The sequence below is a fragment of the Electrophorus electricus genome, chromosome 7 (genome assembly GCF_041902795.1).
Source record: "Electrophorus electricus isolate QZ-2024a chromosome 7, ASM4190279v1, whole genome shotgun sequence".
Taxonomy (NCBI): domain Eukaryota; kingdom Metazoa; phylum Chordata; class Actinopteri; order Gymnotiformes; family Gymnotidae; genus Electrophorus; species Electrophorus electricus.
The window spans coordinates 2715001-2730000 of NC_137503.1; the positions used below are offsets into that span (position 1 = coordinate 2715001).

The window sequence follows — 15000 nt, forward strand, 5'->3', positions numbered from 1 at the left end:
TCTTTTTCATAGCAGATAAGAAGCCCCACCACTCCGCAGTGGTGGGCTCGTGTCTGTAATGAGGGACAGTTGTGGTTTGGCGATGGTGTAACAGTGTTTCTGCTGGCGGTTTGGGGGTAATCAGAGAGATCATTTAGCCATGTGTTTAGCAGCCTCGAGCAGACTTGGCCACATTGGCCTCAGGTTTTAACAGTACCCTATCCTTTGACCTCTATCCTAATCAGGGATCATCAGGGCTTCTGTTTTCATTTATAACTAAAATTACAAGCCTTATTATTCACAGCCTGTTGCACTTTAACAGAGGAAATTATCCTGTGCTGTTAGGCTATCCATATTTCCCTTCGCTAATCCCTCACAGGTGCTTATGTGCCCAGTGAGATGATGTTCTTTTCTAACACTGATCGGCGTACGTTGCTTCACCCCTGTTCTCGAGCCCCTGCGATCCGGAGTGTCCTCTTACGCTGCGTGCAGAAGTGTGTTTATCGAGCAAACATTCGTCGCGCAGAGAGTGGAGTAGAAACGCATTTCCCATGGTGCAGCTGGTGGGGAGGTTTCGGATTTGGAGTGCCATAGAGGAGAGAGAGAGAGAGAGAGAGAGAGAGAGAAAGAAAGAAAGAAAGAAAGAAAGAATGGGCCAGTCTGTCCTGATAGCCTCATTCTCCCTGCTAGTAGAGCATGTCCCAACTGTTGTCGATTTATCAGTGTAACGGGCACTGGTGGGCACAGTTAGCGCCTCCATTAGCACAGGTTCCTCCATCCATCTCTGCCAAACTCATTTACTCCACCTCACATCAAGGAACTAAATGGGGCATTTGAAGAAATGTAAACAACCCTCAGTGGACGCCGGCCACGTCCGCGGCCCTCGGCAGCACGGATGACTTGAAACGAGGAGTTGAATCGAAGCTGATGAAAGGATCCTCCGCTCCTTTTCAGCCGTTTTTTGTCGGCAGAAGGATTGTCCATCTTTTTTTTTTCTTTTGCCAGTGCTTTCGCCTCTTTGTCTCCCTTTCAACCAGTCTTGGCTGATATTTTGACCTACACGTGACCTCTAACAAACCAAGCGTGTACATACAACTGTCCTGACTGTTGTGTGCACACAATCTTTACTGCAGAGCTTTCTGTGGCACCTTCCAGCCAGCGGGGTAGCACTGCGGTGCCTGGGCTGTTCAAGGTGTCATGCTGCTCGTAGATTCTGGTCGCGTGTTGCGGTTGTGATGGCTCATGCCCTGTGCGATCCGAATGATGCTTTAACACCAATGCAGCAACACAGAAGGTCTCGCGAGCACCGCCACATGCCTACATCAGGCTGTACGTTGTCCCGCAAAGCCCCGAGATGCAGCAAGAGAGTGCAGGGCCGTGCAACTCAAGACCGAAGTTCCCCGTAGCCGTGGCTGGCAAAGCTGCTTCTCTGCTTCTCCCATTATTCCGAGTTTCTGTTTCTCCCCCTCAGGCTAATCTCTGTTCATTTCTGTCCTCTGCAGCTCTGAGCAGCCAGTGGTGAACATAACAAGCTTTTAATTAAAATAGAGAAAAGAAATTAAAAGCAGGGGGTAGGACAGAGTGAAGCAGATAAACGTGAAGGTGTCGCTTGGTCATGACGGTTTTGTCACAAGCAGTGAGCTTTGGAAGAGAAGTGGATCGCTTTTGGTTGTTTTGGTTTTTTTTGCAGTATTTCAGCACTCAAAAATTGACCCTCGCAACCACGGCGGGGGCAATAGTTTTGGAGGCTCATTCTACCTACCTACCTAGCCTATCCCAGGCTGCTAACATTGAGCAGTCATCCAGCCCAAGAGCTAGTTAATGAAGATTCGCAGTCTGTCTCGCACGGGGCAAACCGAGCCTGCTCCGAAGACCCCGGGTCTCCTGTCCAGTTCGCCAGTCCCCTAGTCCCCGCAGTTTCCCAGATTCCTTGGTCTCCCAGTTCCCCAGTCCCCGCAGTCCTGCCAGTCTCCCAGTCTCCCAGTTCCCCAGTCTCCCCCAGTCCCCTAGTCCCCGCAGTTTCCCAGTTTCCTCGGTCTCCCAGTTCCCCAGTCCTCTCAGTCCCCCAGTTCCCCAGTCCCCCCCAGTCTCCCAGTCCCCGCAGTCCTGCCAGTCTCCCAGTTCCCCAGTTTCCCAATTTCCTCGGTCTCCCAGTTCCCCAGTCCCCCCCAGTCCTACGGTGCTGCAATTCTGTCCTTCATCCTGCCTTTGCCTCTTCTGTTATGATCTCTCATACCAAAACTGTAACCGGGGGAGATGTGTATTCATGCCGGGTTTAGCTGGGTTCAGAGGTGACTGAACTTGGTGTGGAGTTCACCATCAGGCCTGCTGAAGTTAGAAGAACAGGAGTGAGTGGTGTACGGTTCACTGTCAGGTCTGCGTGACCTGTCCCCCCAGTGCTCTAACCACAGACATTCTGACAGTTGCTGCCTTATTGCCCCAGAACATTCTGTGAATTGGAAATCTCATTATTTTTAACAAGGTCGCTGCCTAATGAAATTTTCAGTACTGTGAGATGTAATGTAATGTAATGTTTATATCCTTTTTGCCCTAGTGTTGTTAGAGATCCATTTAGATATTGTTTCTAGCCAGTCCTTATAGCTTTAAACATTTTCAAAAAGGCAAAGGTATTCATCTTTGGCTGTTCTTATCCTGGTCAGGCAGTTGTTATACCATACTATTACAATCCAAATGGCGCGCGTGGTTTTTCCCAGGGATTTTGTATGTGTTCTTTTCTTTCCTAAGAGAGCATCTGCTTTTGAACTGAAAGGTATTTTTGACAGGTGCTCACACCCTTTGAGTAAGAAGCAGGTAAACCGTCTAGCCAGGCATCGCCGACGCTGTTCACCACACCTGGACAGATGAACACAGATCACGCTGATTGGCAATAGGTGCGGTGAAGACCACCCATTCAAAGTTCCTGATGCAGTTGTCGCTGTTGTTTTGTAAACACATAATTAATAAAAGCAAGGAGGGGGGGTGGCACTTGGTTGGCCACAGGTGTTTACAGGAAGGAGATTCCGGTGAAGATTTTTGAAAAGACTTTGAAAACAGCTATTGTGGGGCAAAGCAGCGACAATTTTTATCGACTTAACTTTAACGAGTACTACTCTCTAACGGTCATTCAGTTTGTGTTCTCGCCAGTCCCTTCATGAAGCTCCTACCTACAGCCATCATACCTACAGCCGCTGACCACTGCTGGAATGGTTGACCTACCCAGGCTGCTTTTGCCCTGTCAAATCATTTTTCTGCCTCCTGTCTCTGGACAACGTTTCTGTCTTGAATATTCATCATTCCAGTATCATCTCACTTTATTATTCATAAGATCCAGATGCAAGTCAATTAGGTCCTGCTGATTATGACACTGATAATTGCACCTTTATTGGATAATTTATGGAAATATGAAGCTTAGGTGCGGCAGAGATTACAATTGTCATTTTCACTCCGTTAATCCGTTTAACCCGAGTTCATTTTACAAGGATTTTTAAAATGGGAATCTGGGTTACTCACGTTACTTCTTAAACTCTTCAACCCTTCTTCCTTCTTAAACAGGCCAGCCTCCTCAGGCATCTGTGGGAGCTTTGTCCTCGCTAATCTTAACAGCCAGGAAGGAAAGCCTGTCCGAGGCCTCGAACTCCGGGTGTTTCACTCCAGAGTGCACAGCCCTGCAGTGGAGCGGGTTTCTGTACAGACAACCACATCCTTGCTGTCTGCGTTTCTTTTGGTTAGAAGCCCTGGCTGTTAAGTATTCATTACAACAAAAACAAAGCTCACTCCTGGATCATTAATAAACGCAGCAGTGTGGTTTTTTTTTTTTTGTTTTTGTTTTTTTGTTTCCCGGGTATTCCTTTTCAACATTGCCATGTTAAGATTAAAGAGATGGGCTTGATGTACTATAATCTGCGAAATCTGCAAATGAGTCTTATTTAGTCAGGCTTGCGGACAAAGAGGAAGGACTTGAAAGCGTACAACTGTCACACTCATTTTAGCCCAGATACATTTCATCTTCTCATTTAAATAATTTGCTCTGAAGTGAACTTGATTCAATGTGAAAGTAATTACAGTCTATTATATTCAAACAAGATGTTGTAAACCTTTGGTTGTGCTAATCAAATCTCCTTTTATTCCAAATTAAGATTCTGGTTTTCTCTGTTTCGTTCCTTTTCATACTCGATACTTATTATCCATTTTTCTTTTGAGGGCTTGATTATCATGCATCTGAAAATGGACAATAATTACTGGCCCACTGCTTAAAAAAGGTCTAATCTAGAGAGGAGAGAAATCACTCTCTTTCACTCCACAACAAAGTGGGCAAATGAATCAGACTCCCAGTCTCACCCCACTCTTCCGCCCCACCCCACGTTCCCTTCTATACATGAAACACACATCCCTACGATGGATTACGCCCTTATTAGCCTCCTGCTTTTTTCCCGGGGATGGTATGCGCTGTGTGCTAAGCGGGGTAACGCCCGGCCATGGCGCAGGGAGCCGGATGCTCCGCGAACAGGTTGCCCCGCAGCTCTGGTGCCCGAGTCACTTTGATGTGGATCTTAGCTCATGAAAGATCGTCCTGTTCTGGCCTGCCGGGAGCCTACTGAAATTTACACACTTTAATCATGCGCCCGTCCTCCAGGTGTGCACGCGCACGCTTGCGGCGCGTGAACCGGCCCGTTTAGATCGGCGTTTCCGAGATGAGGAGACTCCTAACGCGGTGCGACGGAACGGTGTGAAACGATTTCCTGCTCTAGAAAGGCGATTTCGTTATCGCGGCGACACACCCCTCCACGGGGCCGAGGCAGGTAAGCGCCCAGAGGCGGTGCGGGAGAGTCCGCCGCCGCTGTAGTTGTTGTTTTAATGCTGAAATAACGGGAGCATCTGACTGCCATCAGCTACAGAGGAGTGCGAGCTTAACAATGGCTTTGCCTCTAAGAGAAGGAAGGTTGAGGAGAAAGGAGAGTGTCTGTCCGTAACGGATCAGATTTACCTATCTGCATCCTGCACCTAAGGCGTGGCTGCCCCATTCTCTCCGCTTTACTGGGTTATGGCAGGTGAGATTCGCTTTCTGATGTATGAAAGGGAGGGTTGTTTATGTCAGGAGCAGTTCTCTCGCCTTCTAAATTAGTTGGATAAATCAAAAAAAGGGGGGAACGCGGAGAGAAATCGTCACAACGCTATTGGAGCAGAGGCACAAAGGATTGTGTAGTTTGATGTTGTTTTATTTATTGAGCTTCTCTGGGATGTGATGATATTTTCACCACTCCATTCCAAAGACTGAAGACTGCAGCTTGCCAATCAGCCTAATTATAAAGCTGAAATAAATATGCTTCTATTTGATGCATGAAATATGAGAACCTTTACACAGACACACATATACCTATGTGCACACACACACACACACACACACACACACACACACACACACACAATCTTATCGAGCCTTCTTACGTTAATGTTCATGTTTATAGTTTTAGGCATATTTTATTATGAAACGGACCTCTTTTATTGTCAACTCATCTGTATCACAGCATAGTTCAGTTACACTGCAGGCATGATATCCAACCCAAAAAGACTGTACGAATAGGGTCCTTGCACTCGAGGACAGGCTGATTTTGTATTATTACAGTCTAGATTCTCCAGTTCCAAGGTACCAGCAGAGACGCACGATCTCCCCGGAACATGCAGACACTACCTCACAATACCAACTGTTTTATTTACGGCTCCAAGTAGATGACACGCAACAGTATGTGCTTTTCTGATTACCATAATAACTCACTGTGGTCCTTCCCCAGTTTGAGTCATATTGCAGTCTCCCCGTTACCGGGGGGATGGCGAGAATGAGGAGACAAATAGGGTATCAAACCGGCAGAAACACTGAGCATATTACCACTTATCCCTCTGCCTGGGAATACAAAGGCCCTGCATCGCGTGCTATCGCAAAGAAAACAGCTTAGCGGAGGGGGCATTTGTTTTCCATTCAGCCACGAAGGCACTTTGTCTTTCCAATCGTTACCTGTCTGAGAATCAGTTCCTCCATTAACGCTGGACCGAAGAGGGGAGGTGCTGTCAGGGGGGGCTAAATTGCAATTAGTGGCCCGGCGAGTGAGTCTGGCACCGGTTAACTCTGGATATCGGAGTGCGAGTGCCCAGTAATCAGCCTTCGGTCATGTAGAACAATGCATAAAATTAAATTGACATTAATGAATAATTGCGTAATGAGAATGGAGGAGGCGAGCTAATTGCATGTTACAGCGAGTGTAATGCCCAGATAACCTTGCGCGTCTAATGCTGCTCTTACCGGCCTGCAAGCTGTAGCTGTAGACCTCTCTCTCTCTCTCCCTCTCTCTCTCTCGCTGGGAAGTCATTAGAGGAGAGAACCCCAGAGTGTGCAGGGGCAGGCCACATTCGAGTCCGAGCAGCTTTCAAAGGTGGGTGTGTGTGTGTACGCCTGCATGTGTGTTTAAGTGCGCTCGACCCAAGTCATTTGTATACAGCGTGCGCAGAATTAAAGGTCAGTTTGTCGAGCTTCGTGCCAGTGGGGCAGGAGAGGGCCAATCACCTGCAGACGTGTGGGAACAGCAGAGACACAGAAGAGAGTGCTGCAGCTACAGCAGCCTGGATGGTACAGCGCTCCAGATCTCATCTGCAATATCAGCATCGCAGAGCCTCCCGGCAACCCGAGCGCAGGCCAGCTACTGCCCATCAGGCAACCCGAGCGCAGGCCAGCTACTGCCCATCAGGCAACCCAAGCGCAGGCCAGCTACTGCCCATCAGGCAACCCGAACGCAGGCCAGCTACTGCCCATCAGGCAACCCAAGCGCAGGCCAGCTACTGCCCATCAGGCAACCCGAACGCAGGCCAGCTACTGCCCATCAGGCAACCCGAACGCAGGCCAGCTACTGCCCATCAGGCAACCCAAGCACAGGCCAGCTACTGCCCATCAGGCAACCCGAACGCAGGCCAGCTACTGCCCATCAGGCAACCCGAGCGCAGGCCAGCTACTGCCCATCAGGCAACCCGAACGCAGGCCAGCTACTGCCCATCAGGCATTCCTCCCTCATGCTGCTCTTTCGCACACAAACTTAACAGCGCTACTCAAAATGAATCGGTCTTCCATATTTGTTTAGCGTTATTTATTTATGCTCTTTTTGCAGTCCATTTAATCATTTTTCATTTCTCGTGTATCATAACACTTAATAAACCAAATAAACATTTGTTTTGGTTTCAATTAAATTTTATTGTCATTATACATAAGCCCAAGCGCACTGCATAATGAACAATTGTATTCAGTAACATAGTCTGCCTTGTAACAGTAAACAAATTAAGCACACGCACACACACACCCAGAGTATACGAGTATACAGCTCTTGCAGAAGCCAATCAGTATAGAGTAATTGAACTGGAGAGCTATTCACGTAAAGTACACAAGCTCCTTAACCAGAGCTTCTGGTTATTATTGGCCCTGTGTGTTTTAATTCAATTACTTCCTCTAACAAATATCCTACCATTCATTTTATTACAGACACCCACTAATGTATAATTTATTGTTGTTTGTTGTTTTTGTTATTGTTCTTCTTCTTCTTGTATTTACATACATGGAACATAAATATTACCATCCAAAGGAGAAGATGACTGAGAGTGGCAGAGAATAATGTTTTATGACCCTCTGGATAAAATTATTAGTGAAAGATATTTCTACTGTTGAAGTCATGGTCTAAGAGACACACTTTGGAAGACACGAGTTACTAATAATTCTGTGTCTCTCAATGAAGTGCTGACCTCAGATCACACACCTGCAAAAATTCAGGATCATTCCCATTGCAGCTTTATTAAAGAAACCCGGCAGAACTCTTTATCTGTTGGTCTGGACTGTGCCTGTCTCCCTGAAAGTGTGCCTACCAGAATAGCAGGTTGTCCTAACTTCCTCCGTCTTGCCCAAAAAGCTGTGTCTGAGCGCTTACGCGCTTCTGACAGAGCTCAGACAAAGAGCCCGGCCAGCGCCAGTAAGCGAGGTCAGAGCGGCTGTTACCGAGGGGTCCGGTGACCCAGCCAATTACGGCTACGCTGAAAAGAGGGGACCTCGTTGGAGAGGCAGCATAAGTGCGGGAGGGGCCGCCCCGTGCCCACATTAACCAGGATGAATTAGGCTGGGGGGAAAGCTAACGGTTGCTCATTAGCGCTGGCTCTAGGTGAAACTCTAGGCCCGTCCTTGAAGTAATTAGGCAGATAAATGAACCGTGCGGGGGCTGGCTCGCACCTGCCGCAACTTTAGAGCAGAGATGGCCTTTTGTTCAGCAAATGCTGAGCGAGCTCGTTTCAGGCCCAAATCAACACCAGTCATAGCCTTTCACTTTGCTCTCCTGGTGTCTCTTGCTTGAGCTGAAATTTGTATTTTTTTTTGGGGGGGGGGGGTAGTTAAAAAAGGCAAAACTTTCCATTTTCTAAAAGATTCAGGGCAAGTAGACAGCAAATAATGCAGTGAGTAGTTCTGTTTGGATTCCACTAGGGCAGCCGACGTGCTCGCGCGGCGTTACGGTGCTAACCTTGGGCAATTACTCGCACGGCGAGTGAAAGCACTTGCCGACGACTTGTGTGTATCTGCGAATGTTTAAGAGGGAGTGCTTTTCAACACTCCTGGGCTGGTATGATGCAAATGATATGGGCCCAGTAACCTATTGTGTAATTCATCCGGGAATGGTGGAGGCTTAACTCCGTCCCTCAGGCCTGGGTTAGTTCGTAAGCTTCAGCTGTTTGGCGTGCTCATCTTATAAGACTTGATAAAATTGATGTGCTGCTCTGAGAGAGAGGATTACAGAGGAATGGGATTATTGTGGTGGTGGGGGGTTGTGTTTCGATAAGAGTCTGGAGGACTCCATGATTTGCTAAAAAGCTGAATGGAATTGGCCAGTGCCAGTCAGGAGATAAGGCGAGAACTTCCAGTCGGGCTCCGTCTCAGGCCGGAAAAATGTTTATTTGCATTTGAAGCGTAGACGGAAACATGCAGGTAATAACGCGTGGGGCAAGTGCAAGGGTAGTAGGCCCCACATGCCGGGTGCTCCGCCAGACCAGAGGTGAGAGGTGCCCGTCCAGTCAAACTCCTCCGTGATGTTACTTCACTTTATCTGTCAGCCACATCAAAGGCTTGTGGAGCAGTGTGGGGTATTGACTGCCCACTGACTGCCTCCTTGTTTTTAATAGAGTCTTCGCAGCAGGCCACCATATAGCCTTTTGTGCTCTCTCTCTCTTTCTCTTTCTCTCACTTTCTTTCTCTCTCTTTTTTTCTTTCTCTCTTTCTAGTTCTCTCTTTCTCTCTTTCTCTTTCTCTCTTTCTTTCCCTCTCTCTCTCTCTCTCTCTCATCATTTGGTTTCATGGTAACAAATCCTCTCAGACTAGAAAACTGAGAAAGATCTAAGATTGGTCTGTAAATGTTTGTCCTCAACATTTTTGGCAGCTGCGTATTAGGAACGCACTTTGTAAACAACTTGCACTGGAACACTACATGCATAACACATAAATGAACACAAACAAAAGCCAAAACTGACTCAACATCAGGAAGGTCATTAAAATATCACTAAAAGTTAGGTTCTCGTGTACCCTTTTCCCTTTGGGGTACAAAAAATAACAAATACCCCCAAACCCGCTTGAAGGTAACATGTTATTTCTTTGCCAGTCTTCTTCATAGGAACTGAGCGAAGTGGTTTTGTAACGAAGCAATTTTGTTAGGTTCTGTTCGAAGATCTTTTGTCATCTTGTCCAATCACTGCTACTTCCTCCCCAGCCACAACCTAGGCACTCTGGTCTCGCGTGCGCGCGCGTGCTTGAAAAGAATCGTTCCGTTTACAGACATGGAAATCTAACGAGGACGCTAACTTCCATCATATTCATTCTGCGCTATCAGCAATTCTCCTTGCCAGTCTTTCTGCTGGGTTGTTTGTTGAGACGGGCAGCAGTTCTTTAACCTGTCCCTCTCACGGCAGCTGTAAGCTTTGAAATCACACTTCACGAGCGGCTCATGCTGGTGAGTTGGGCACTCACGACACGAGAAACGGTGGCTTCAGCGATGACGTGAGTTCTGACTATATCGTCAGAGACCGCACACTTTCCAAAAGAAAGTGTTTTATGTTTCATTTCCTTCAAAAGAAATTTTAACGTTATTTTATTTTATTTTTTTTTACGTAGACATAACAAAATATTCACCCATAACACCAATCACCCTTCATTTAATGATATTCAAAATGAGAAACCAAATTAGGTCTCTTCGCTGGAAGTCGTTTAAGCGCTGCAGATGTGCACATAAAAGAGGTAGCGAGGAAAAAAAAGCTCGTGGAAGTCGAGCCCCTAGGTGTTCATAAGCTCGGCTGGAAAACTTTGTAGAGTTGGTGTGCATATTGACGCTCCAGGGTATGCAGGCTTACCTGTCTAAAAGGAAGCATTAGTGAATAATTTGATCGCATTTTTCATTTTCACACGGCATGCTGAACAAACAGGAATCTGTGATTAACAGTTTTAATTAGGATTCTAACGTGACGAATTCCGACAGCCTCGCAACGTGCCTCAGACGAATAAATCACAGACTAGGGTTTGTCAAAGCGCCTACTAGGAGCTCTCAGCCTGGGGCGGAGCTGCTCCGTCTGCAGTCCAGTCAGGACTCGGTGGAACACGCCTTCTCCTCTCGCCTTGCGCGCTTTCTCTCGGCTTCTGTCGTTATATATCTCTCTCTTTCACTGTTTTCATCTTTCCTTTTTACTACCCTTCGCTCTGCGCATCTGTTCCTGCGTGGGTCCGACTCACTCCTCTCTCCCCGCTCTCTCTTTCAGTCTCTCTCTAGTTTTCTCTCTCATTCTCTCCTCTCTTTTGCTTTTTTATTCTAAGCCTCTGCCTTTCCTCTCAGCCACTCCCTTCCACACTTTCTTCCTGCTGCTCCTGCTGCGTATGGCAGGACATATGGCTTGTTGTTTTGGTTCCACGCGCTCTCTCCGGCACTCACCGTTGGCTGTCTGTGCCAAGCCTGTGGCCCATCATGAATCTCTCCTTACTTCTAATTCTCAACAGAAAACAAACAACCCCCCCCCCCCCCCCCCCCCCCCCCCGACAAAACAGTCCCATTTCCTCCCCCCCTGGACACTCAGCTAAGTGCTGGTTTGAAGTGTGGCATTTTTATATCCGTGTGGGACACCGTCAGAAGCTCTGCTGTGGGCTGGACTGAAACCATCGGTAACAGTATTTAATGAAGGCCCCAGTGAGTGAGAGAGAGAGAGAGAGAGAGAGTGAGTGAGAGAGAGTGAGAGAGAGAGTGAGTGAGAGAGAGTGAGTGAGAGAGAGTGAGAGTGAGAGAGAGAGATGGTTTTAATGTACTTATTTTCACTTTAAACCTCCATATAACTCTCAGCAGCCTTTACAGACTGCGTGGTGCCACCTCGGGCCACTGCACGGCGGTGTAAAAGCCTGCTGGTGTGTGCTGGTGAACTTCAGGCAGGAGGTAGACTACAGAAGACTGGCTCGAGTGAGCTGCTCCATGACTAGTCACTGGCCATTGAGGGCACTCAGATGGTGGCTTTCGGTGCTCCTGATTCACACTGGTATTTTTGTGCCTTTAAGGGGTTCGCTCTCCAACAGGGCTGAAGAAGGCCTCTGAAGTGGTCAGGGTGGTTTCTAACCACACAGAAATGGAAAAATAAAGGGATTTTTTATCTGGAATGCCCCCCCCCCCACCTCTGTCTTTGAATAACGCTTTAGTGGCCTCGCCGTGTTGACAAATATATATATAAAAAAAAAAAAGCAGACCGCCGAGCCTCTTGATGTTGGAATAAATAAGTTTGACATTTTGAATGGCTCTGGGAGTCTAAACACATTCTAGGAACGCACAGGCTTTAGGGCGGCACTGTGTTTGATGTCCCTGCCTCTAATGCACGTCCCAGGCCCAAACCCGAGCCCCATTAATACTAGCACGGGCCTCTCTAATGAAGTGCCGTCCTGATAGTTGTCGTCTTCGTTTCCCCCTTGTTAGGGTCCTTCTGCAATCGTAAACCAAGCCAGCCTTCACAAAACTGTGTGTTAGAGCAGAAGAAAGACTTTGCCAGACACCCTGTTTACATTCCACCTTGCTTCACTCCCCCCCCCAAAAAACAGATGGAGATAAATGCACATGAAACCCAACTGAATGATCTACTGTACTACTGTACTAAAGCTGCATTGATCTCAGCTGTTGGAGACATAATCAGCTTCCTCCGCTAGTTTCCTGTCAGCCAGGGTCAGCTGCACACAACACCTATTCAACACACCACCAGACTGTGCATGCAGCGACTGAAAATTAACCCACTGATGTTTACATCGATGGCGTTATCTCGGTTTTAATGCTACGAATTGCGAATTGTTTGAATTGCGGCGGGTGTCGATTTTGGAAAACATCAAGGCCATACTCCGATAAAAGAGACAGAGGGTCCTTTACTGGACTTTTTGGATCAGTTTTCAGTAGCAGTAAATTATGTTGTCATTCTTTCTGGAGCTTTCATAGCAACATAAAGTTTTCCAGAAAGAAAAAAAAAAAAAAAAAAAGAATATCAGGACAAAACGCGGTTCTTTGGAAGTGGGGGGCGTGACGTTGCCTGAGCTGCTGAGCAAGGGTGCATTCCACGCCACAGAATGGTAAAATACATTGTGCTCTTTTAATGAAAGCCTCCACTCATTGGAATAATGGGCTATTTAAACCCACCAGATCTCAAGCACATTTCTCAACCACTTCATTGCACAGACGTTCTCCGAGCACTACGATCTGATAAACATGCTATCATTTCAGGGTAGGGACCCTTCATCAAAATAGTCAACCTTTTCATTGCATGCTCTTACTTTTGCTTTGTGTCTTTATTCTTTTAGACACGATCTTGGTGCATTTTCAAATTCAGTGCAATGGGAAATTAAACACAGCAAAAGAAACCAATTACGTGATTAGTAGAGTTTATAGCATGTAGCCGTGGTGAATATTGAAAGGTCCCTCAGAGTAGATGTAGTCATGGAATTTTGTAAGTATAATTGTACCCCCCAAAACCCTAAAGAGGTGGTCTAACCTCAGGTCAATTTCAACTTTCCTCCACAATGAGGCCCTGGAACTGTGAGTGGAGCCGCATTAGCCGTAGTGTGAGGCTGCAATCAGAAAGACATGAGTGATGGAAGAACAATTGGTAATCAGGCTTGCATGTATTCTTGTGAACCTGAGTGAAGAGCCCCTGTTCGGCTCTCATGATCAGGGAGAAAATGAGTTGGTTAAGCTTGCGATTGTGCTGCTGTTTGGTGCCGGATGGACATCTACTCAGAGTGAGGGCCTGCTCTCCAAGTTATGGAAATTTCCAGACATTTGGGGGGACTTCGCCTTGTTGACCTGTTGACTTGAACTGCTTTCATCCTGTCCTGAGAGAGAGAGAGAGAGAGAGAGAGAGAGAGAGAGAGAGAGAGAGAAAGAGAGAGAGAGGAGAGAGAGAGAGAGAGAGAGAGAGAGAGAGAGAGAGAGTCTCCTTTTTTTGTCATTGCTTCTCTGGTCAGAGCGAACGACCCAGCCGATTGGCTGCGCAGACAGGAGGGTCACAGCACAGAGCAGAGGGTCAGTTTGGAAGAACAGAAAACACATTCTGTGAAATGGGTAGAAGCCATTAACCAAATTCCATCAAAAGATGGAAATCAATTTGTTGAGTGGTAGTCACGGTCCGTGCCATGCTGAAAGGGGAGTAGTGTGGCTGACACCACCTGACGCCACCGGTCAGCAGCAACACGAGACTTCCCCATCACAAGGAACATTATCTTACATCAGACAAAATCATTTTATTCCAGGTCTATTGATTTCACTACATACATAGATGTGTTCCAGCATTCTAGGGCAGAGCTTGGGGTTATCAGAGTTCTCTCTGAGAGAATAGCTCTCATTGTAGGACTGTGCACAACACACCGAATCATAAATAAATAACATGTAATATTGTATGGAGCATCTCAGACGTATTACCGTAAGAGGTGACTTTTGAAAACTTCCACTTGCGTCTGTTGTCTGTGCCCATTCTTGCAGCTCGATTTGGAGATCCACGACATCACCAAAAAGGGCCGGAAAGATTCCTTCCACGTGGCGTATTTTGAAAGCTTTAATCAGCCTGCATGTTGCTTTAACGTGAGCAATAATTTGCTAATTGAAACACCTTCAAGTCAACTGGAAGAGTCACTAATGGCCAACAACCTGCATGAAATTAAACATGGGAATGGAGGATTTAAATTTTGATGATATGCATCATAAGTATTGTAATTATAGATCTTGGTCTGTTCCTCCATTATTAATTGTCCAAAACATAATGATTCATCATGCTCTTGGAAAATGATTATTAATTTTCTGGATGATTTTACCTGTGGGTGTCTATAAGAATCTTCTTAATAGAAGGGGGGAGAGAGAGAGAGAGAGAGAGAGAGAGAGAGTGAATGAGTGTGTGTGTGTGTGTGTGTGTGTGTGTGTGTGTGTGTGTGTGTGTGTGGGGGGGGGGGGGGTGTCTGCTTCATAAGAAACCATATCCCTACGGACAAAACCACTCATTTTTACTTTAATAAACTCACCCTTTAAAAAAAGCTGATTATAGCTGCTGATTCTCTTTAGGGAAATTTAAAGAAATAATGTAATCCTTAACATTATTTGCTTTGTTATTTATTAATGTGATTGCTAAACTGGATCGTTTGTGATGGAAATAAGTTATTGTTCATTTTAATAGATTTTTCTTGCCTAGACTCAGTATATCTATTTATTTTCTCCCTTTGTACACGGTGTCCCTGTGTATACGATACATTTACTGTCTGTTAACTGTTCTGAGCGATGTCCAGGATGAGGACAGGACGCTAGCCTTACATTTCTTTGACCGTGCTTTGGGGGTTGCTGGACTTTTCAGCGAGGCTGGAGGTTTAGTGGCGCTCGCGCTCACCAGCGTTTCATTTCCACATCAACACCCCAGACACACCAGTTACTGTTACTGCCAGTACCTGGCACCTTATCAACTGGGAAA

The 15000-nt window shown here is 46.6% G+C and overlaps 1 protein-coding gene and 1 long non-coding RNA gene across 4 annotated transcripts in view; both read left to right on the plus strand.

Moving 5' to 3' along the window:
* The window catches only part of LOC113584538 (uncharacterized), a 105738-nt gene that overhangs the window by 36453 nt on the left and 54285 nt on the right, over positions 1-15000 (plus strand). The gene's annotated exons all lie outside the window — the stretch shown is intronic.
* LOC145658713 (uncharacterized) overlaps positions 12378-15000 on the plus strand; it is a 7596-nt gene continuing 4973 nt past the window's right edge. Inside the window, exon 1 of the long non-coding RNA XR_014124500.1 lies at positions 12378-12774. This is a non-coding gene — a long non-coding RNA (uncharacterized LOC145658713). The remainder of the gene's footprint in view (positions 12775-15000) is intronic.